This window comes from Dipodomys ordii, unplaced genomic scaffold, assembly GCF_000151885.1.
Source record: "Dipodomys ordii isolate 6190 unplaced genomic scaffold, Dord_2.0 Scaffold100, whole genome shotgun sequence".
Classification (NCBI taxonomy): Eukaryota; Metazoa; Chordata; class Mammalia; order Rodentia; family Heteromyidae; genus Dipodomys; species Dipodomys ordii.
This window is the reverse complement of record NW_012267316.1, coordinates 2,629,924-2,652,736: the sequence shown is the minus strand read 5'-3', so window position 1 is coordinate 2,652,736 and position 22,813 is coordinate 2,629,924. Positions and strand designations below refer to the sequence as shown.

Below are 22,813 nucleotides of genomic sequence, written 5' to 3'. Positions count from 1 at the left end.
GATGAATGCTAAATAGTAACTCTTAGATTATTACTTTTACTCAGAAGGTATTAAGATAGGATGCCTTTTAATTTTATGGAATCCTAGTAGCACTGAAGCATAAGAAATTTTAGAAATAGCCCCTTACTTTCTGTAGGAGAAGATGGCCTTCAAAGTAAAGTGACCCTTGAGTTCATTAATCAATGCCTCATCACTCATTCAGCATAAAAGTGCTTGGCTTGCCATGTCCCCAGCTAGGCACTGTGGGGAGACAGATGACTAGAAGCTACTGGCACAGGATATGATAAGATAGAAGGAAAAGAAGGTTGGGACAGAAATGCAAGGAAGCTACTGAGTGGCAATGCTCCACTCAACAATGCCATTCCTTTCTGTGTGCTGGGAAAACCGATAAAAGAACAGCAGAGAGCCATAGTTAAGCTCAAAGCTTTCCCAAATGCATCCTAGATTCACTATCAAACTATCTGATACCACAGTTTTAATTCCAATTTTTTAAACCATAGGCTATTAGAGTAATTAGCTAAGTACTGCTAACTTTCACAACAGAACATGTCAAGCCTGTAATCCAAACTATTCAGGGGGCTGAGATCTGAGGACTGTGATTCAAAGCCAGCTGCAGCGGGAAAGTCTGTGAGATTTGTATCTCTAATTAAGCAGCAAAAAAGCCAGAAGTGGAGCTGTGGCTCAAATGGTAGAGCAAAAGGGGCAAAGGGACAGCTCCCAGACCCTGAGTTCAAACCCCAGAGACAGGTACAAAAACAAAGCAAAGCAAAACTCAGAATCTTTAGTAGCCTTACCATTTTTGGTCCCTAGAGAATAGTGATCCTATACTAGCCATGATTTTCACTGCACACACATTAAGATTCATGAGTCATGGTGAAAACAGTTTGCTTCCAATTTAAAAAAATAACAAAAATACTGCCATAAAATGAATGAAAGTCTGAAACCATCTGTGTCTCAAATGATAATGCCAACTTCGTAGTTATTGTAAATGATCCGATTTGCTCAAGTCCACTTCCAAAGGAGAGGGCTTCACTGTGCACACAGAGAAAACTGAACGCTGGCTTCATTCACTGGTCTTAGGACTCAGCACACTGGCATGTGTGTGCCTATGGACATGTATATGTGTGTCTAGCACTCAAAAACATTCAAATCTTCACCTGCCACTTGAAACACATCGAGGTCCTCATTACCTCTGGCACTTCAATCAATGTCATAGCCTCCAACCAGCAGCCTGATATTTGCCCATTCGTCCTTTCCTTTGAAGTGCCATCAGATTATATTTTTTTGCATGACTTTCATACTCAAAGAATGTCCCAAAGCTTTCTAGCTACAGAATTCAAGTCTCTAAACTCCATAGCAACCTCTTAATTTTCTAGTGCTTTCCCTCTCCTTCTCCTCTCCCCTTCTTTCCCTACTTCTCCCCTCTTCTCTCTCCTCTCTGACGAAAGCTGACAAAGCCCTTCCTCTCCAGCCAAAGCAATCAGATGCCACTTCCCTTTTCTACTGTTCTAGAAACCCAGGCCAAGTCTCTCCACCTCCTCAGGCCTCCCTGACAGATCAGCTCACTCTTCTCTCCCAGAGGCTTTTATTCTATATCACATCTCTGGCATCCATTAGTGAATGCTCTGTTTCCACGAATCCATCTTTCTCTCTCCCTTAATGAGTCCTTAGCTTCTGGATGGTGACTAGGTGATTTAGCAAGGGCTTTTACGATTGGTAAATAAATCTGCCTTTGATTATTGGGTTAGAGCTCAGAGACTGTGACATTACCAACCAGAGACGGGGATTGTCTCTTTCCCCTAGAAGTAGAGGTCTGGGCCCCCTTCTTTACCATTTTAGGGGAAGGAAGGAGAAGCTGAGTTGTTTATAGTGAAAAAACCTCTTTTCATTAACCTTCCATTCAAATCATCTTTATTAACTTAGTATTTCTTGAGCACTTGTACGAGACACATCAACTAGAATGTTTTCTTTACATACACACACACACACATATATATATATATATTTATATACACACCTATATATAAATGTACATGTATTCATACTGCAGTCTCTAAGCCAATAAATAACTCACCTGAAGGTCAGGAGCACACCTCCCTCCTCTCTCCTAGCCGGTGTCTGGGAGGGAAGAAAAGGGGCCAGAGAGGCCCAGCAATAATCTAAGGGGAAATCTAAAGACTATGGCTTTTGGCAAGTGTCTCCAAGGCGTAGTCTGTAGGACCTGACCCTGCTCCAGGACGGTGGCGGCTGTTCCAATATAACTGTCCTAAAGTACTGCGGTGGCCTCCTCCCCCCGCGCCCGGGAGTGGGTGGGGACGAGGTTGGCTCGGTTCCCACGGTGTCTGGGCGTGGGCCCCGCCGCAGCTCCGCGGAGCCTCGGTGTCTCCTGCAAAGGGGGGCGAGGGGGGGCGGGGGAGAGGCGGCAGCAGCAACCCTGGGCTGCGGTTCCTCCCCGCGCAGCGTCTCTGCGCACCGCCGGCCAGCACGCCAGCCCGATCCCCGTCTCAACGCCGCGCCGCACGGGGGCCTCTCGGCGACCCCAGGTAACTTTTCTGCCTTTCGGCACAGGGGGATCGGAAGAGGAGTCTGGGGTTTCCAAGGTGCGGAGGACGAGGCCCCGAGCGAGGCGCACCGGTCTGCGCGGCGGGCGCGTGGTTGAGAAGTCGCGCGGCCGCCTGGATCTCGGGAATCCCGTGTGCCACGCAGGCGGGGGTCCCCACCCGACCCCCTCCTCGCCGACTCCGGGACCCTCCGGGGAGGGAGGTTGAACCTGCGCGCTGCGCCCCCGCGCCGGTGGCTGCGGAAAGGTCCCGCCCGCTGCACCCGCCGCGCCGCAGCATCCGCTGGGCCCGGGGGCCTCCACTCGGATGCCTGGCCCAGAAGGGAGATTGGGTCTCCGGTCCCTTCACTGGCCAATTTGCGCAGATTCCCGGTTCGGGGCGCCATGTTTTGTTTGAAGTTACATCGCCTGGGGCTGCGGGCGAGGGCAAGCGGGCGGGCGGCCCCTCCCCGCGGGGAGGTGCGGGGGGTGGGGGGCGACACTGCGGCGCCGCCAGGGGCGGGTGGCACGGCCGGGAGGGGCCTGGCACCCCGCGCGCCGCGGCTGCGGGCTCATCCCGGGGGCCGGCGCGGGCGAGCGCGGCTCAGGGCTGGTAAGGTGCGCGCTGCACAAAGCATCCCCGCTCCGCAGCGGGCTCGGCCGCTTTTATGTAACTTGCCTGGATCCCCGAATTGGGGCAGCGGTCCCCCGGCCGGCGTTGGGGGAGGAGGAGGAGGAGGAGAGCAGCCGAACGAGGCGGCTCCGGCCTGGGCACCTGCGGACCCCTGGCTCCCGCCTCGGTAGGCTGGCGCCCGTGCGCGGGAGCGCCATCGCGGGAACTCGGGCCCGGCTGGTGGTGGTGGCTAGGGACGGCGCTGCTCACCTGGCCCCCCCGGGGGGGGGCCGGAGCCGCCTCGGGAGGGGTCTGCAGGGGCGGCGGGGGCTGGGGCTGGGGACGCTGGAGTGGGGTCACTGCCCATGCCAGGCTGTTGTTTCCTGGCTGCGGCTGCGGGGGGCTTTTCTGTCTCGGGTTCCCCGGTAATCTCGCCCTACTTCTCCCTTTTCCCCCTTTCCTTCCCCCACCCCGCGCCAAGTTCGCGGCTTCTGCAATGCGGTGGGTGTGGTTACCTACTCCATGGGAACTGTGGTCCTGGTGGAGAGCGAATCTTTCCCTTTCTCTCTTTTTAGATTCACAGATCTGAAGTTTTCTAGGTCCCCTCTCCACCACCACCACCCCGCCCCGTCCACCCCGCACCGCCCCCGCCCCCCTGCTCCCCGCCCTGCTATTGCAAGCCAGGGGGAAAGTTGGGAAGAAATTGCTGCAGAGCGAATAGAATGATAAAGAGCACATGTGGTATTAATTACGTGTGGAGGCTGGGCTGGAGATTCTGAAAGGGCCCGGCCATCCTGCTAGTGCCGTGGCTGCGGTTACGTGTTCAAGTTGGTGTTTCAGCTTTTTATGTTAGTCTGGCGGAGCTGCTTCTGCAGATATCTTGCCTGTCTTTTTTTCCCCTTCTTTTGAGTGGGGGAGCTGCTGGATTTTAGAGTCTCTAAGGCGGCCCTGTGGCCATGTGTTTTAGAGTTCCATTTAGTAGCATAACTTTCCTAACAGATCACACCAGGCACTAAAAACATGATTTTTAAAAATTGCACTTTTTTTTTAAGCCTCAAGGACATTAGAAAGTGCCCTGAATGTAGAATCAGTCACAGCAGAGGGACTGGAAACTGATTTTTGTCTGGACTCAGCAGGGATTTTTTTTTTTTAAAGAAATTGCATGTCAGTTTGGGCACCCACTTTTAAAACTTTACTTGGAGTAACAAAGTTATTGTGAGAAGAATTAAATATTAAATGCTACATTGAAGAAGCACGACTGTAATTTGTTAAATTTCCAAGACACTGCTGGGGGGGGGGGGAAAGTGAAGCTAAATCCTCTCTCATTTACATTGACTTTCTGATGCTTTAGAAAAGCAAAATATTTCAGTGCGCATGCTACTATGAAAAATGTATCCAGCTAATAAAATTGGTCAGGTAACAGATGATTTGTCCATACCAAGAATAACCTCTTTAATTTGTACCCTTTTCAGGGTAAGCCATACGTCAACGATCAGTGTCTTAAGAAATAGTTACACTTAATTTTTCAATGATTCCTACTGCATGGCTATGATTTAGGTCGAAAGAAGTTTTGTGGGATCCTGTGTGATGCTTAGACTTGAACTGACTTTGATTAATAATGAAATATAAGATCAAGGACTTTTTTAAAAAACTTACTTGATCAGATGTATTTATATAGACAACATTGTTTGTTTTAATTGCTCAAGTTCATTAAGGAGCCACCTAAGTAGAAAAGAGGCACACTTCCATTTTGAGAGATGATTTTATGAATTCTTTCTGCATCTATGTTGAATTAAGTGTTGCAAGAACATGCAGAAGGACGAATTTCCTCTCTGTTGTAGAATGTGCATCCATCTTTTGAGTTAGTGCTTAAAACAACAAAAAGTCCTAGTCAGGTGCCACTAACTCACACTAATAATCCTAGCTACTCAGGAGGATGAGATCGGAGGATCTTGGTTCAAAGCCAGCCCAAGGAAGGAAAATCTATGAGACTTTTATCGCCAGTTAATAACCAAAAGTCAGGTAGTGGAGCTGTGACTCAAGTGGTAGAGTGCTAGCCATGAGTGAAAAATCCAAGGGACAGTACCTAGGCCCATTCAAGCCCCAGAAAAACAGACAGACACACACACTCACACACAGACATACGCACACAGGCGTGTTCTAAAGTTGCCAAATTAGAATTCATATTGTTGCTAGTTAAATAGAACTCTAATTTGGAAAATGAGGTGTTACTTTTTTTTCAGTGAGGATTTGACTATAACAGAGAAGTTTCTTTAAACATATACCTTAATCATCTTTAATTCTCATAATCTGTTCCAAGTGCCCTAGCCCTATTTTCTTCCTTGAATATCAGCTTTATTAGGGAACATAGACTTGGCCATTGAGTCAAATTTATCTTTAGCCCTACTTCATTTAGAAAGATCTTTAATGGTGCAATGCATCTATTTCCTTCCAAAGGCTCTCTGGCTGTCCATTTGCTGGGAATTCATCAGATGCTGAGGGCTATCATTTGATTTGCCCTGGCAGTAGAGAATTATGTGGTCAGAAGGGAGGACCGGAGCACTGGAGTCATCGCCTGGCCTGGTGTTGTGACATCACTATGCTCAAAAAGAAACAGGGTGGGGCAGGCAAAAGCAGAGCATCTGGCGCTTCTTGCTGGCCTTAACTTTGCCTCATGAATGAATGAGACGCTCCTTGTTCAGAAACAACTGCACCACAAGGTATTGTTTGGAGAACTGGAAGAAAGGGGTGAATACAAAATGGCACGGGAGACTATGTCTCAAGGGATCATGGAAGAAGAGGTTTTTGGTGAAATAGTAGAAATCTTTAAATATTCTTTTTATAAAAGAAAATACTCGTATTTTTTTTAAAAAAGAGCTACTTTAAAAATTATCTGAAGAACTAGAACAATGAATCAGTATTTTCTATTTATGTATTTAGTGCATGTATTTCCTACTATTGTTTATACTGAAAGAACATCTGGCTAAATATTTGTTTTTGATGATTAGGTTAGCATTTTGAAAGTATGTCTTGTGTTTAGAGGCACAATTTCTTTTCTGATAAGGTAACCTTATTTGTTTGTGAGCGATTTTCTTGCACTTGGCAGAAATCATTGGGAAAGCTAGAGGTTTCACAGGTGTAGAAAGATATTTGCTATGATCAGGGCTAATAGATTTTTACTTGCTGTTTTATTTGCTAGTTATCTCATATTTAGTGGTTTTTATCCTCAGAACTCAAGTGTAAGGATATTGAGAGACATGTTGCACCACACATTAGTGTTGACTAAATTATTTTTTAAAAAAAAATCACTAAATACATTAAAAATTTAAGCAAAGAGTAGCTGTGCATGTCCCGGTCTTTCCTGTACTTCCGTTCAAAGATGACTGTCATTTTTCATGCTGTTGTATGTATGTAGGAGCTGAGGGTGGTGCCTACTAATCTGTGTGGCTCTTCCAAAACACATTTCAAAAGCACAAGGAAGGAAAACATGGCGGGGGGGGGCATGTGGAAATAGAGAAGTAGAAATTAAGTACCAGAACTGTAGATCATTTGGTTGAAATGTCTTCAGCATGGCATTTTTAGACCTTGGGATGATTGGTTAAATTGCACACTTTAGAACCGTAAGATTCTATTAGCACCAAACCCCTAATTCTTCTGTAATTTGCAGTACAGACAAAAAGCTGACAACTTAATTTTTAGATTGTTGGCATTTTGATAAATTGCTCTTATAGTCCTTCCTTACAAACTAAAAATGTGTATGTGGTGTATGTGTATGTGTATGCGTATGTCTGTATGTGTTCATAGAAAATTCTGTGTTAGATCTAGAAAACAAATGCATTGTTTCACCTGCCTCTAAGTTAATTTTTTTTACAATTATTCTGGATGGGTAGTGAATGTCTGATGTAAGTAGCATTCCTTATGGGGTTTCACCTCCAAACCAAGTAGATATCTAAATCCTCAATGTATTAACTAAATACTTACGAAACTAAATACAAATGAGATCATTTGTGATTTATGCCTCACTAATAGAGAGAGAGAATAAGAATGAATGAAGGAGAGAATGCTTGGGGAGACCTATTTTATATACAAGAAGTACCAGGCTCATGTATTCAGTCATTATTATTGTCCATGTTGTTGTTGTTATTATATTATTACCTGTCCTGGAGTTTGAACTCATGACCTGAGTGCTATCCCTAAGCATCTTTGTGCTCAAGGCTAGCACTCTACTACTTGAGGCACAGCACCACTTCCAGCTTTTTCTGGGAGATAAGCGCTTCATGGACTTTTTTGCCCAGGCTGCCTTTGAACTGTGACCCTCAGATCTCAGCCTCCTGAGTATCTAGGATTACAAGTATAAGCCATGTGTGCCCAGTTGCAGTCATTACTTTAAATAGCAGGATCCTCTTCAAAGCAAGTACTAGCTCTGTCTTTAGCTCTAATTGCATGGGTTCTAGAGGTTTTGTCATAGGGGAGAAGAAAATAAGGTAAGTATTAAGAGAAAAAAAAAAACCAAGGGGGAAACTGAGGGCTTTTTTTTTTTTAAAGGCAGAACCAGCAGGGGCTATGCTCAGAATAAAGAGAAGGACAGAAGCAGATGGGGTTATAATAAAAAGTGAAATGGAACTGGGAGAGAGTGAAGGAAGAGGTGGCATTTTCCAAAAATAAATGAACTCTTTCCCTGACTTATGTAAATTGTAACCCCTCTGTACATTACCTTTATAATAACAATAAAAAATTAAAAATAAAAGTGAAATGGTTCAGTGCTGGGAAAGGATATTTATCTTGCCAAAAAAAGACTTTTCTGTTCTCTATCCCTGTCTCTCTCTCTCTCTGCTATTTTTCTATGTAGAGTGTTGTTTTCTCAAATTCTGAGATTTTGTGTCTTTTATTAAAGTCTCCAAGTTCATCATCTCTAAAACAAATGAATTTTCCCTACATTTAAACTTTGAATATGATTTGCCATTACTGCCAGTCATATGGCAGAGAAGAAGCCATCAGCTTAATTCACTGATTGGACAAGCAATGCTGGCTGGTTGGAGGAAAATCCTGGAGACACCAATGGAGTGCTCTTCAGAAATGATGCATTTCCGATGCTCTTGGTGACAGAAAATGGCAGTACCTGGAAAAGCATAATCTGCAGTGCCTTGGGATGGAAATATAATTCAGAAGAGTCAGATTCTGTATGCGGGAAGTTTTAGGAACACCTGGACCATTTTGTATTGCTTGTAATTTATGTATGCACTTAACCTACCTAAGTAAGTCAAAAAGTTCTGCAAATAAGTGGACAGTTTAAATTCCAATCCTTAGAAAGATGTGAATTGTGGCTTATTTGGTAAAAAGGGCTATACAACATTCTGTCTTACAACTAATGATGTAATAATTGAATGAAATATGGCTTGTCACTTTTAGGATTTAGGGTAATCAACTTTCTACTACTGTTAAAAAAATACCTGAGATGACCAGCTTAAAGAGAGGAAAGTATATTATGACCCAGAGTTTTGGCTTCTGCCCATTGCTTTTAGACTGGTGGAGAGGCAGCCCATCATATAAAGAGCACATGGTAGACCAAGACTTCTTATCTCAGGGTCACCAGAAAATAAAAAGGGAAGAGAAAGAAAGGTTAGGGGTTCCACTGTTCCCTTTAAAGGCACAACCCAATGACCTAACTTCTTCCCCTTAGGTGCTACCTCTTAAAGGTGCTATGAGCTGGAGAGCAATGTGCTAATACTTGAGCCTTTGAGAGATGCTTCAGATCCAAACTTTATATGTGCATACTTTGTAGTAAATGCTGTATAATATCAAGTGTTTATTTACATGGCTCATTGTATGTATTAGTAATTGTGTTTCTTAGGTTTATCTTTTAATGGGGAAAATCTGTTATGACGTCTTCATTTTGATTTTTCCATTTTGACCCTTGGTGTAGATAGTTGGATTTTTGGTCTAGATTAGTCATTGAGAAGATGTTCCAGATAGGGCATTCAGGAAGATTGGAGGCCTAGAATTAGCTGGAGCAAAGCTTTTATATTAGTGAAAAGTAAGGAGGATGAATCTAAGTTGGGGTATGTGATATAATGGTGGAACATGTTTGGATAGTTTGGACTTTGTTAGATAGTGGAAGCCATTGGAAGTAATTGAGAACATTTATCTGATAATAAATGTAGAATGAATTGGAAGATTAGGAAGTTAAAGACAGATGGGCTTTTGTTAATAGACTAATCCAAAAATTTTCCAGAAATTGAATGTAACAGTTTTAACTTTCAGTGATTGATATTTGGCAATATGTGCTGCTTATTATTTTTGTGAGCATAATTAGCTAGAGATTAAATATTACTTTTGGGCTATTTGAGATGGAAAGTGAGATATGCATAAGATGAGATTTTTCCTTTTCATTTATCCTTCCAACTAAAGCATCATTTCCATTTCAAATATTAAAAATAATGCATACTCACTTTAAAAGATTCTCTGTTAATAAAAAACAAAAATAATAAACACTAATAAAAAACAAAAAGAAGAAACTTTATCATCTGGAGATACATTCTGTTAATGCTTTTGACAAACAGTTTTCCAATGCTGTCATGCTCCTGACAGTTCCATCTATTATAGGAGGTCTTACAACCAGACAAACCTGGTTGGGCTCCCAGTCTTGCTGCCCAATAACTACATCAAAAGTCAAATCTTGCCCATTTATAAAATGTATGTAATGCTGTTTCTCTCTGATATGAGGATTGAATAGCATAAAATCTGCAAATACTGCACTCTGTGTCTGGCATACTATAACTACCTAATAAATAGCAATAGCATTAATTTGACTAGACTTCTAAAATACTACCATACATTTTATTTTTTTGTATAGCTGTATGTATTGGGTTGCCTTTTCATGTGTATAAATCTCTATTCCTCCTCATTATTTTTAGTGATATAAATGTTTTCCCTTGGTATCTTATAATACTGGTAAAGGATTATTACCTTAAGGATGAGGTGGTGTAAACTCTCCTGTCCAGCCTTGCTTCTCCTGCTGCTTGCTGGCTATCCGTGTCATCATTCTCTTTCTGCACATACCCCAGAAGACTTGTGATGAAGCAGAGCAGAAAGCACAGTCTCTAAGCATTATGTGTACATCTCTTGTGTGAGGACATTTAGCAAGAGGGATTTTTAACCATCAGTTTTATTACAGAAAGGTATTTTTTAATGAATTATTTTTTTGGGTCCTGTCATGGGGCCTGAACTCTGGGCCTGGGCGCTGTCCCTCAGCTCTTCAGATCAAAGCTAGCGCTCTACCACTGGAGCCACAGCACCACTTCCGGTTTTTGGTGTTTTTTTTTTGCTTATGTGGTGCTGAGGAATCGAACCCAGGGCCTCAGGCATGCAAGGCAAGCGCTCTACCACTGAGCCACCTTCCCAGCCCTTTAATGAATTTTTATGTACTTGTGTGTCAGCTTTCCATTGTTGTGGCAAAACAAACAAATAATTAACTTACCAAGAAGAAATGCTTATTTTTGGCTGAGATTTCAATCTGAGACCATATGGATCTGTTGCTTTGCCCTGTAGCAAGACAGAATATCATATCAGGTGTGTGTGATGGAGGGAAGTTGCTCATTTCATGGAGGCCAGGAAGCAAAAGAAGGGCACTGAGTCTCAATGTCCTCTTTAGAAGTACATCCAATGGCCTAACTTCCTTCCACTAAGCCCCACCTCCTAAGATTCCACCATTTCCCAATAGTGTCACAGGTTGTCAACCAAACATTGGACCAGCCAGGCACCAGGGCTCATGCCTGTAATCCTAGTTACTCAAAAGGCTCACATCTGAGTATCACAGTTTGAAGCCTAATTGAGCAGAAAAGTCTGTGAGACACTTACCTCAAATTAACACCCAAAAAGCTGGAAGTAGAGCTGTGGCTAGCCTTTAAAAAAAAAAAAAAAAAGCTAAAAGACAGTGCCCAGGCCTTGAGTTCAAACCCAAGTGCCAGAAAAAAAAAAAAAAGATCTGGACTCTCACTCTATACTATTACTTGGGACCAAGTATAGGATTGAGAAAATAGACTTGGCTTATTTTTCTAACTCGAGACATTTGTAATTCTTGAAATATGTATAGTAGTAATTCATGAGGAACAGCTGCCTTGCAGAAAAAAGAATACACAGTGAGTTAGGAAAGTAGCAGAGGGAGACATTTGCTAACCTTGAGCTAGTTTTCTCTGTGAATTCCGGACAAGGATACCCAGATGTGAAGTGGTGATGATGCTTCCTGAGGTTGAAATAAGATTTGTATTTTAAAACATCTGGACCAATGTGTGGTGAGGACAGACACATAATTTATGTTTTCCCAGGTCAGCTATTGTGTACTGTTCATCTGCTTTGCTTGCTCCTAGGGACTAGTGTTAACCATTTTTGAGACTCTGAAAATGGCCCTCAGAAAGAGTAGAGAATTTTGTGAAATTTTGTGACATTTACAAACCCTGCCATCCAAAAGATAATGAGAATATATAATTTTGTCAAGTGTAAAACCCCAAACAACAGTAGGAGAGGTTTACAAAGAATAAGTCATTGTTTTCCAAAGTTGCATGTACAACAGAATTTTCTGGCAGGTTTGTTAAGGAGTTTCTAGGAACCAATACACAGATTCTCCTTTGTTTACCTTGAGGTGCTGGGACTAGCATATGTTAAGCATGTGCTCTATTCTTGAACTTGAGTTCCAGACCCCGGAATCTCCTTTAATAGGCCTGGTGTCGCATCTAGACATAGCCAGCTTGAGTGCTATCTCACCCAAGTGGTCCCTGAACCACAGTTTGAGCTCTGTATTTTAAGGGCTCTTGTCTTAGTAGCTCTCCAATATACTAATAATGGTCAGATAAGTATTCTAGAAAGATTACATGTAATAGTAATAATGTTCAATAGAAGGCTTTCCTTATCACAGAGCAAAAAGACCTGGCCTTGGACTCAGACTGCATGAGTTTCATTATCGCTGGTTCACCACTTGCAACTGTTGCTACACTAGGCAAGTATATAAAATCTAAAAAGGCAAAGGAAGTAGACCTAAGTGTTAGATTTCTCATCTGCTAGGTAGTGAGGATGATAATTCTGTACCCAGGTGGTCAGAGGGGTTAAATCTGAGGTAAAGTATATGGCTCTTATTATGTCTATGCTTGGGTTAATTTTCTTCCTTTGTGATTGACAAAGGAAGAAGAGAGTATGCTCTGAGTCAATATACTTTTGTTTATTAGTGTCATACTGTGTTATTTGTGCCTTACAGATATCTTCAAGATATTATGTTCTTATATTTGTGAAACTGAAATGATTATAAGCTTTGCTTTCTTGCAGATAGCAGTCTTGTGATACTAGCATCAGCATCAGTGAGTGCTCGCAGTACATTATAATATATGTGAGTGAGCATTCTCCCTACACTCTTATCCAAGAATGACACACACTCACATTAGCCACATGTAGGAACAACCAACAAAACAGCAGTCACTGTCTGTCACATTTAAATTGTTTCAGTATGTTCGAACCTGAAGATAACTTCATCAGGGAACTGTCTTTGGAGCTATAGTTGCCATCTGTAATTAAGGATCTTAAACTTTTCTGAAAGTCCTGGTACCAGCCTAGTGTAGTCAAAAACCCTGTGTAACTGGCCCAATCAGAACTCTGAAGGTTTCTTATCTCAGTGGATATTTTGCTGTCTCCCAAGGTTAACCAGGGCCAGCTTTAAAATTACAGTGTCTCCAAATGACTCCAGTTTAAGTTTCTCTCAACCCAAGGAAACCATAACAAAAAACAAACTACCCTCCCTGCCCCCCCAACAAAACCCCAGACCAGCCCATCTTTTGACTCAGCCCTGACAGGCTCAGGGCCAGTACTGCTTGCCAGCTCTCAGCTGGGAGCCAAACCTTTTGAAATTGTGTTTTGTCCAGGTAGGATATTCGTATGGCTACTGTGATGATTTGGAATCAAAGCTTCACTGAAGTACACAGAAGCTCGTGTTCACACGGAAAAGACTGGCAACTTGTGTCATGATAGGGCCCAGGAACCCTTTGTAAAGTTCTGTTTCTTTGTTCCTTTGTTTGGTTATCTCAGTATTCTGCAAAAACTTGTGAAATGTCTGTTACTGGTACTGTGCAAGGTGCTGGGATTGCAGCAATAAACACACAAAGCAGGCTGTGCTCTTCTGAACACACACACACACACATATATATATATATATGCACACAAAATATGCATATATATGCATATAGACAAATTCATGCGTAGATGCATGAGGATATATGTATAAATATATACACATACATGTGCATATGCATATACATTCGTGTGTGTGTGTGTGTGTGTGAGAGAGAGAGAGAGAGAGAGAGACTGAGGTTTGGACATGCTTGGCAGGTACTTTACCACTTGAGCCACACTGTCCCCCAGCTCTTTATACTTGTTATTTTTCAGATAGAATTTAATATAATTTCCAGGCTAACTTCCATCCTCCTCCTCTATTACCCAAGTAGCTAGAACTGCAGAACCTGTGTGCGTACGTGTGTGTGTGTGTGTGTGTGTGTGTGTGTGTGTGTGTGTGTGTGTGTGTATAATATTGCAAACAATCTGACTTTGAATAGCAATGAATGTTCTGATTCAGATTAAGTCCCAGTGGCTTTGGACCTAGATGGCAGAATGCAGCTGGGCAGAAGAGTAGTTGAGCCTTAGACTTTGCCTTGGGCTCAGACTTTGCTGTCTCAAGGGTGATTTGGGCTTCCCTTCAGTGGATGATACAGTCCCGTGAGATTTTTAGAAAAGCTACCAAGGCCCCTATATTCATCTAGGGAACTTTCTTTGTTTTTTCATGTTTTATATTTTTTAAATTTTACTTTTATTGAAAAAGTGTTGAGCCAGAGAGTTACATTTACATAAGTAATGCAATGAGTACATTTGTTTTTATCATTGTTACCCCATCCCTCATTATCTCCCACTTGCCCCTCTCTATTCCCCTCCTCCCCCCCAAGTTGTAATGTTAATATCCAACATAGTATCAAGTGAGTATCTATGTTGCTTTGGTTCATCCTTTGTCCTGCTGTTTCTTTCTTTCTTTTTGGCTTTTCCTTTTTTTAATTTCATGTTATTGTAAAGAGACATATCATTGTGGTCACAAGGACTGTTCTTGAGTTATTGAATGAATAGTTCATGTCAATCAAAAAGTACATGAGTAAGTCCTCAATGTACCACAGTGTAGTTTTAGGGACAGATAGTTCCTCATAAAATCTTCTCTTTTTTAATGAATTAAAATAATCACACTTGTCATAGAGCTAGTCTTTAAAGGACCCTGTGTGTAAGTGCTTCATCTGTAGTAAATGTTCAACTCATAGCAATACATCTCTACAGAGAAGAAGCTACAGTAGTCTATGGAGATTAGGAGCTGTGTTTATGATTGTTACAGGTATTTCAGTTTCCATTTACTATGTGTTTTACATGTATATTTTGTCTCCTTTAACAATATTACCAGATGCCAGAGGACAGAATTTATACCTGTTTTTCCATTGATGTAGGCCCCGATTCTTAGGACAGTGTTTGACACTTACTAGTTGCTCATAAAACATCCATCTAATTTTTTGTTGGTTCCTTATTTATTTAAAAAGTAAATTTTGTATATATATATATATATATATATAAGTGTATATATATGTGTGTGTATTTTGTATATATACACACACATATATATATATACATATATATGTATATATATATATATATATATGCTTGCAAGGCTGAGGATCACATCTAAGGCCTCACTCATGGGCTGTACCCCTTAGCTGCATTCTGAGTGTTAAATCCAGATTTAATTGAAGAGTAGATTAAAATATATTGAGATGCAAAATAGGGACACAAATATTTTTCTGTCTTGCTATTGTGTTTAATGTATTTGTTATGTACCATGTGATTTCTTTTGTTTTTTTGTATGTCCCTCCCCCACGGTATAACCTCTGTTTTCACTGTATTTGATGTCCGTGCTCTGCATCTTGTATATACACTTCTCTTATTCAGGGAGGGGAAGGGACAAAACAAACTGCTTAAATAGAGATACAGGTTTACCCATTGTAACAATGAGATATACAAAATACTATGTTGAAAACCTCCCATGCTCCTGGATCAGAAGGATCAACATCGTGAAAATGGCTGTAATTCCCAAGGCTATCTACAAATTCATTGAGATACCTATCAATATTCTAACCTCATTCTTCAAGGAAATAGAAGAAGCAATCCAAAAATTCATATGGAACAATAAAAGACCTCAAATAGCAAAAACGATCCTTAATAGAGAGAATAGTGCTGCAGGAATATCAAAACCAAATTTCAAACTCTACCACAAATCCATAGTAATCAAAACAGCTTGGTACTGGCACAAGAACAGACCTGAGGACCAAGGGAATAGAACTGAAAACCCAGAAATGAACCCACAGACCTATAGCTACCTAATCTTCAATAAGGGAGCTAAATAAATAGAATGGAAGAAAGACAGCCTCTTCAGTAAATGGTGCTGGCAAAATTGGTAAATCACTTGTAGAAAACTAAAGCTAGATCTGTATAAATCACCCTGCACCAGAATCAACTCCAAATGGATCAAAGACCTCCCAGTCAAAGCAGACTCCCTGAAAACATTACAGGAAGAAATAGGAGAAACCCTAAGTCTCCTTGACACAGGCTGAAATTTTCTCAGTAGAGACACAGAAACACAACAAATCAAAGAAAGGTTGGACAAATGGGATTGCATGAATTTGCAGAGTTTCTTTTTCTTTTCTTTTTTTTTTTTTTTTGGTCCGGTCGTGGGGCCTGAACTCTGGACCTGGACACTATCCCTCAGTTCTTCAGCTCAAGGCTAGCGCTCTACCACTTGAGCCACAGTGCCACTTCCAGCTTTTCTGTTTTTGCTTATGTGGTGCTGAGGAATTGAACTAAGGGCCTCAGGCATGCAAGGCAAGCACTCTACCACTGAGCCACCTTCCTAGCCCTGAAGTTGCAGAGCTTCTGCATGGCAAAGGGCATAGCTAGCAAGATCAATAGAAAGCCCACAGACCAGGAAAAGATCTTCACTAGCCATACAACAGACACTGGTCTCATTTCTAAAATATACCTGGGACTCAAAAAATGAAATCAGGTAGGGTGGGGGTGGGAGATGGGAAGGGATGGGAAGGGGAAACAAAGGAGGAGGCAACAATGCTTGATAAGAATTGTACTCGTTATCTTGCCCATTTAATTGTAACCCCTCTGTACGGTATCTTCACAAAGAAAAAAAAGAAAGAAAAAGAAATGTACTCATCACTTGTCCATGTAATTGTAACCTCTCTGTACAGTATTTTCACAATAAAAAAATTAAATCCAAAAAAAAATTAAATCCCCCAACAACAAATCCTCAAAGAAACAACTGCCCAATAAATAAGTGGCCTAAAACTTAAAGAGAAACTTCTCTGAAGAGGAAAGAAGGATGGCCAATAGACACATGAAGAAATGCTCATCCTCTCTAGCCATAAAAGAAATGCAAATCAAAACAACATTGAGATTCCACCTCACCCCAGTTAAAATGGCTATAATCAAGAACTCTAGTAACAACAGATGCTGGAGGGGATGCTGGAGGGAAGGGAACCTGACTGCAACTTGTTCAACCACTTTGGAAAGCAGTATGGAGGTTCCTCAAAAGACTCCACATAGAGCTCCCCTATGACCCAGCAATCCCACTTTTGGGCATTTACCCAAATGTTCACAAACAAGACCACACTAAAGCTACCAGCACAACTATGTTTATTGCAGCAGTATTTACCATAGCTAAGATATGGAACTAACCCAGATGCCCCTCAGTAGATGAATGGATCAAGAAAATGTGGTATATTTTAAACGATTTGTTTAGGGATATAGGTGGCCCCATTGCAACAATGAGATGTATAAGTCGTTATGTCAAAAAATGAATTTTACAACTTTGGTGGAGGGGAGGAGGGGAGGGGAGGGATGGGAAGGGGAAACAAAGAAGAGGCAACAATGCTTGATAAAAAGTGTACTCATTATCTTGCCCATGTAATTGTAACTTCTCTGTACGATATTCTCAAAATAAAAGAAAAAGAAAATGTGGTATATGTATACAATGGAATTCTATGCCTCCATTAGAAAGAATGGCATTGCCCCATTTGTTAGGAAATGGAAAGACTTGGAAAAAATTATATTAAGTGAAGTAAGCCAGGCTCAAAGAAACATAGGTCCCATGGTTTCCCTTGTTTGCAATAACTAGTATATGTATGAGTCAAGCGGAAAAGGTCAAAAGCTATGTATATATGACCATATAAGGTGATGTTAAGTGAAATGAACCCCAAGATAGGGACACAAATGTTTTTTTCTTTCTTGCTATTGTTTCTAATGTATTTATAATGTACCATGTGGTTTTTTATGGTTTCTTTGTATGTTCCTCCCCTACAATATAACCCCTGTTTTCACAGTATTTGATGTCAGTGCCCTGCATCTTGTATAAACACTTCTCTAATTTGGGGAGGGGATGGGGAAAAACCAAATGCTTAAATAGGGATACAGGTTGACCCATGATAACAATGAGATGTACAAGACACTATATTGAAATATGAACTTTACAATTTAGGAGGCGGCAGGGGTCGGGGTGGGGAGTGTATTTGTAGAAGTGGGAGAGAAGGGATGATAGGAGGAAACTAAAGGATGAGGTAACAATGCTCAATAGGAAATGTACTCATTACTTTGCTCATGTAACTGTAACCCCTCTGTACAGTATTTTTACAATAAAAATGTGCAAAATTATACTGAGAAACAATCCCCATACATTTAGAAAGGAAAGTTCTAGGTCTGTTATTAGCATGCCACTTGGAAGATAATGGTTTTTCTGGGAACAACTTGGCTTTAAATTGTAACTACAGCCTCAAAACATGAGTGGCTGATGACAAGAGCTGGCATGTATGGCCTGCATGAATTCCTGGGACCCAGAAAAATCAGTATGGACCAGACTAGTTCCTTATTCTGCTAAGCAGTTTGGCTATACTTTCCTGGTGATTTTTTGTGTTCCAGTCCTTTCCAATTAATTTGGACTTGAGATTCTTTATGCTTGTTAGAGTAGAGTAATCCCTCCTCCCTAAGAACCAACACTTGCACCTTCTAGTACTTTTTCTGATATACCATTTTGCCTGCCTCTTTTCTTCTTTCCTAATTTTAGCTCATTTTAAGGTAAACAGATTTTTTTTCCTTCCCACTCAATGACTATTCCATTGTCTTGTAATTTGGAGAATAATTTTTATTCCTCTCATTTTCAGTGCTAGGGAAAATCAAAATGAAGTTGGTTTTTACCTCTGAGTTCTTCAAATAAACAAGAGAGTGATTAGACATGCATTCTAATTAAAGAACAATGAATAATAATTTGAACCACCGTTGGAGATTATTCTGAACTATAGTGATAGATTTTTGTGTTTTCCTGTTGCTAAAATTATTTATAACTAATCTTTGAAGAACTCATTTGAAAGCAATTTTTGGTTAGTGCCTTATTTTTCCTCTTTCTAGTAAGTTAAAATTTTAAGTATTGAGTACCATGTCTGACTTCAGGAAGGAAGAGATGTGGACTTTCTGTTCATCTAGATCTAAGTTTTCAGTACATGTTGATCAACTTGAGTGTCATTTGTTTTGCTGTTAAATTTGCATTAATTCGCATTACTTTTTTTTTATATATCAGTCATGGGGCTTGAACTCTGGGCCTGGGCGCTGTCCCTCAGCTCTTCAACTCAAGGCTAGCCCTCTACCACTTGAGCCACAGTACCACCTCCAGTTTTCTGGTGGTTTATTGGAGATAGGAGTCTCATAGACTTCCCTGGCTTTGAACTGCAATCCTCAGATCTCAGCCTCCTGAGTAGCTAGGATTACAGGCACGAGCCACCAGTGTCTGGCAGCATTACTTCTTGATGCAAATTTTCTCAAATGAAGATCTAGGATTGATGCAATGATTTGAATGCATCAGATTAATAAAAGAAGTTGCTGGAGTGATAAAGATATCAATTTAGGTGTTGTCTTATTAACTGGAGATGCTGGAGACCTAGTTTATCTGTGATCATCACATATGCAGTCCTTCAGTGATGATCCACACAAATAGGTGTGATCAAGGAGATCCCATCTGCTTAGCTACCTTGTATTTGACCTAGCTGATTTAGGGGTGTCTGTTAACAACCACTGCTGCACTGGAAGTCATTGTTCTTCACAATGAACAGTCAAATTATGAATCAGCTACTTTGAGATTTTTCTTTTTTCTTTTTCTTTTTTTCATTTTAAGTGATAGGACTTGAACCAGGACCCTGTACATGCTATACAAGCATTTTATTTCTCCAGCCAGGCCTCAGTCCCTAGCTTGTGCTTTGAAATAGGTTCTTGTCAACTTTTTCCTCCCAAGGCTGGCCTCATTTCACAATCCTCCTCCCACATAGCTGGGATTGCAGGTAAGAGCCATTATGTCTGACCTACGTTTGATGTTTTAAAGTATTTTTTAAAAGAGTTTCCAATGACATAGATAATGTGGCTTTTTATAAAATGGAAATGCCTGGTAGAGCTGTTTTGTTTCTTATCTGTTTTCTTTCTGAAAAGAGGGCAAGACTGAAAATGTTTTGATAGACATGCCATCCTCCTAAACATTAACTCTGTATCCACTATTCATCCTCTCAGAAATCATCTTACTTGATGGAGGTACAATACTAAGATAGTTGTAGTGATTTTAATGTATATACCACTGAAAAAAGGAAATTTTGACGGGGAGGGGGGTTGTAGAAAAGGTATCAATATCAACATTCTCAAGCAGCTAAAGATTTCAAAGGCCCAAATTCTCTAAAGTCACTCTCCTTACACTTTTGAATTCCAAGAACTCTTTAGCTTACATTTTATGTTGTTTTATATTTATATATGTTTAAATAACTATGAATTTATGATATGTAAAATATAAAATTTACATGTATTATATAATCAGTATGAAAGTTTTAGGTCAGATTTGTAATACACAGTACTCATTCTGTATTCCTATTTTCTGTATGGTCTGTATTCTTTATTTTTTTAATTATTTTTTTTTGTCAGTCATAGAGCCTGAACTCTGAGCCTGGGCGCTGTCCCTCAGCTCTTCAGCTCAAGGCTAGCACTCTACCACTTGAGCCACAGCACCACTTCCGGCTTTTTCTGCTCATGTGGTGCTGAGGAACCAAACCCAGGGCTTCGTGCATGCAAGGCAAGCACTCTACTACTGAGCTACCTTCCCAGCCCTGTATTCTTTATTTTATCCCAGCTCTATCACTGTTCAGCGTTTTTACTAACAATACAGACATAGGCAAGTTCTTTCAGTGTCCTTAAAGTTCAGGTTCTTGTCCTGTAAAATGTGAGTAGCAATGCTAGCCTCATGGGCTTATATGAAGTTTATACGCATGTAGAGAATGGGAACTGGGGTAAAGCTGGCCTCATTGTGTTAATGTAAGTGCTTTATTAATGTCACTAATCCTTAAGAGAGCTGGTTTTAAGTTACCAACCCATGGGAGTGTGCAGGTCTATTCAAACATTTTCCTAGAGCTGTGGCCTCCTGTCCCTCCTGGATAACTACACTGCTTGGGTTGCCTGAGCCCCACACCAATCAGCTCCAAGAGCATGACACAGCTTTCAGTAAAACAGAATCCCTGAAGTCTCTACAGCTGCCTTGTTTCTTTTTTTAACTACTTTATTTAAATTTTAATTTTATTGTCAAGGTGATTGTACATAGGGTTTACAGTTACATAAGTAAGATAATGAGTATATTTCTTGTTGAACTTGTTACCCCCTTCCTCATTTTTCTCCCACTTTCTTTCCCTCCACCCCTCCCCAAGTTGTACAGATCATTTCCAACATATTTTCCTGTGAGTATCACTGTTGCCTTGGCCTTCTTTCTACAGATGAGCAATGAAGGTGGCCAAAAATATGGTGTTTGTGTCTATTATAGTGTGAGCAGCTGTTAGCAGTATAGAGTAGAAGTCAAGCTCTTAGCCAACTATAAACTATAAAACTAGAAAGAAAAGAAATTAAATACTATCTCTGGGCTTCAGTTGAAGTAGAAATAATAATAGTCTTACTTCGTAGATTCATTGTAAGTTAAATGAGTTAAAATGCAGTAAAATATACATATATGTATTTATCTTATATGTTTTACATATTACAACTTATATATAATTCATACTGTATAATATATATTACATGTATGTTTATGTACATATATGATATACATATATATCATATCTATAAAATGAATATTTAAACATATGGGAAGGTATAAATATATATGTATATAAATATACATACACATTAAAGTGTGTATACTTTATTGTTATTTTATTTTTTTTACATATTTTTATTATAAAATACTGTACAGAGAGGTTACAGTTACATGAGTAGGGTAATGAGTACCTTTCCTATAGGGCATTGTTACCTCCTGCTTTGATCCCTTCCCTCCCTACCTCCCCAACTCCTCCCCCCCTACCCCCGCCAACATTGTAAAGTTCATTTTCAACATAGTGTCCTGTATATCTCATCATTACAATGGGTCAGCCTACATCCCCATGTAAACATTCCGCTATATCCCTTCCTCTCCCCAGATTACAAAAATCTATATACAAGATGCAGAACACCAGAATCAAATACAGTGGAAACAGGTTATACCATGGGGGAAGAACATACAAAAGAAACAAAAGAGTCACATAGTGCATTGTAAGTACATTAAAAACAATAGCAAGAAAGAAAAAACCACTTGTGTCTTTGTCTTGGGCTTAATGTCATCTTATATGGTCATACGTATATAGCCTTTGACTTTCTCTGTTTGTCCTAGACATGTACTAGTCATTGTAAACAAGGGAAACAATTGGGCCTGACTTAGTTCACTTAATATATTTTTTTCCAAGTCTTTCAATTTCCTAGCAAATGGAGCAATGCCATTCTTTCTAATGGAGGCATAGAATTACATTATATGTTACATTTTCTTGATCCATTCATCTACTGAGGGGCATCTGGGTTGGTTCCATATCTTAGCTATGGTAAATAATGTTGCAATAAACATGGTTGTGCTGCTAGCTTTGGTATGACCTGTTTGTGATCATTTAGGTAAATGCCAAAAGTGGGATTGCTGGGTCATAGGGAAGCTCTATGTGGAGTCTTTTGAGGAACCTCCATACTGTTTTCCAAAGTGGTTGAACAAGTTTACACACTCCCACCAACAATGCTGTAGGGTTCCCTTTTGGCCACATCCCCTCCAGCATCTGTTGTTACTAGAGTTCTTGATTATAGATATTCTAACTGGGGTGAGGTGGAATCTCAATGTTGTTTTGATTTGCATTTCTTTTATGGCTAGAGAAGTTGAGCATTTCTTCACGTGTATATTGGCCATTCTTGTTTCCTCTTCAGAGAAGTCTCTCTTTAAGTCTTAGGCCACTTATTTATTGGGCAGTTGTTTCTTTGAGGATTTGTTGTTAGGGGATTTAATTTTTTGAGTTCTAAGTATATTTTAGTTATGAGACCTTTGTCCGTTGTATGGCTAGTGAAGATCTTCTCCTGGTTCGTGGGCTTTCTATTGGTCTTGCTAGCTATGTCCTTTGCCATGCAGAAGCTCTGCAATTTCATGCAATCCCATTTGTCCAACCTTTCTTTGATTT

The 22,813-nt window shown here is 40.5% G+C and overlaps 1 protein-coding gene across 3 annotated transcripts in view; it reads left to right on the top strand.

The window, feature by feature from the left end:
- Positions 1-2,456: 2,456 nt before the first annotated feature.
- The window catches only part of Epb41l3 (erythrocyte membrane protein band 4.1-like 3), a 173,146-nt gene continuing 152,789 nt past the window's right edge, over positions 2,457-22,813 (top strand). For all 3 annotated transcript variants that reach the window (XM_013027182.1, XM_013027179.1, XM_013027181.1), the window contains exon 1: positions 2,457-2,543. The gene's annotated coding sequence lies outside the window, so the exon portion shown is untranslated. The remainder of the gene's footprint in view (positions 2,544-22,813) is intronic.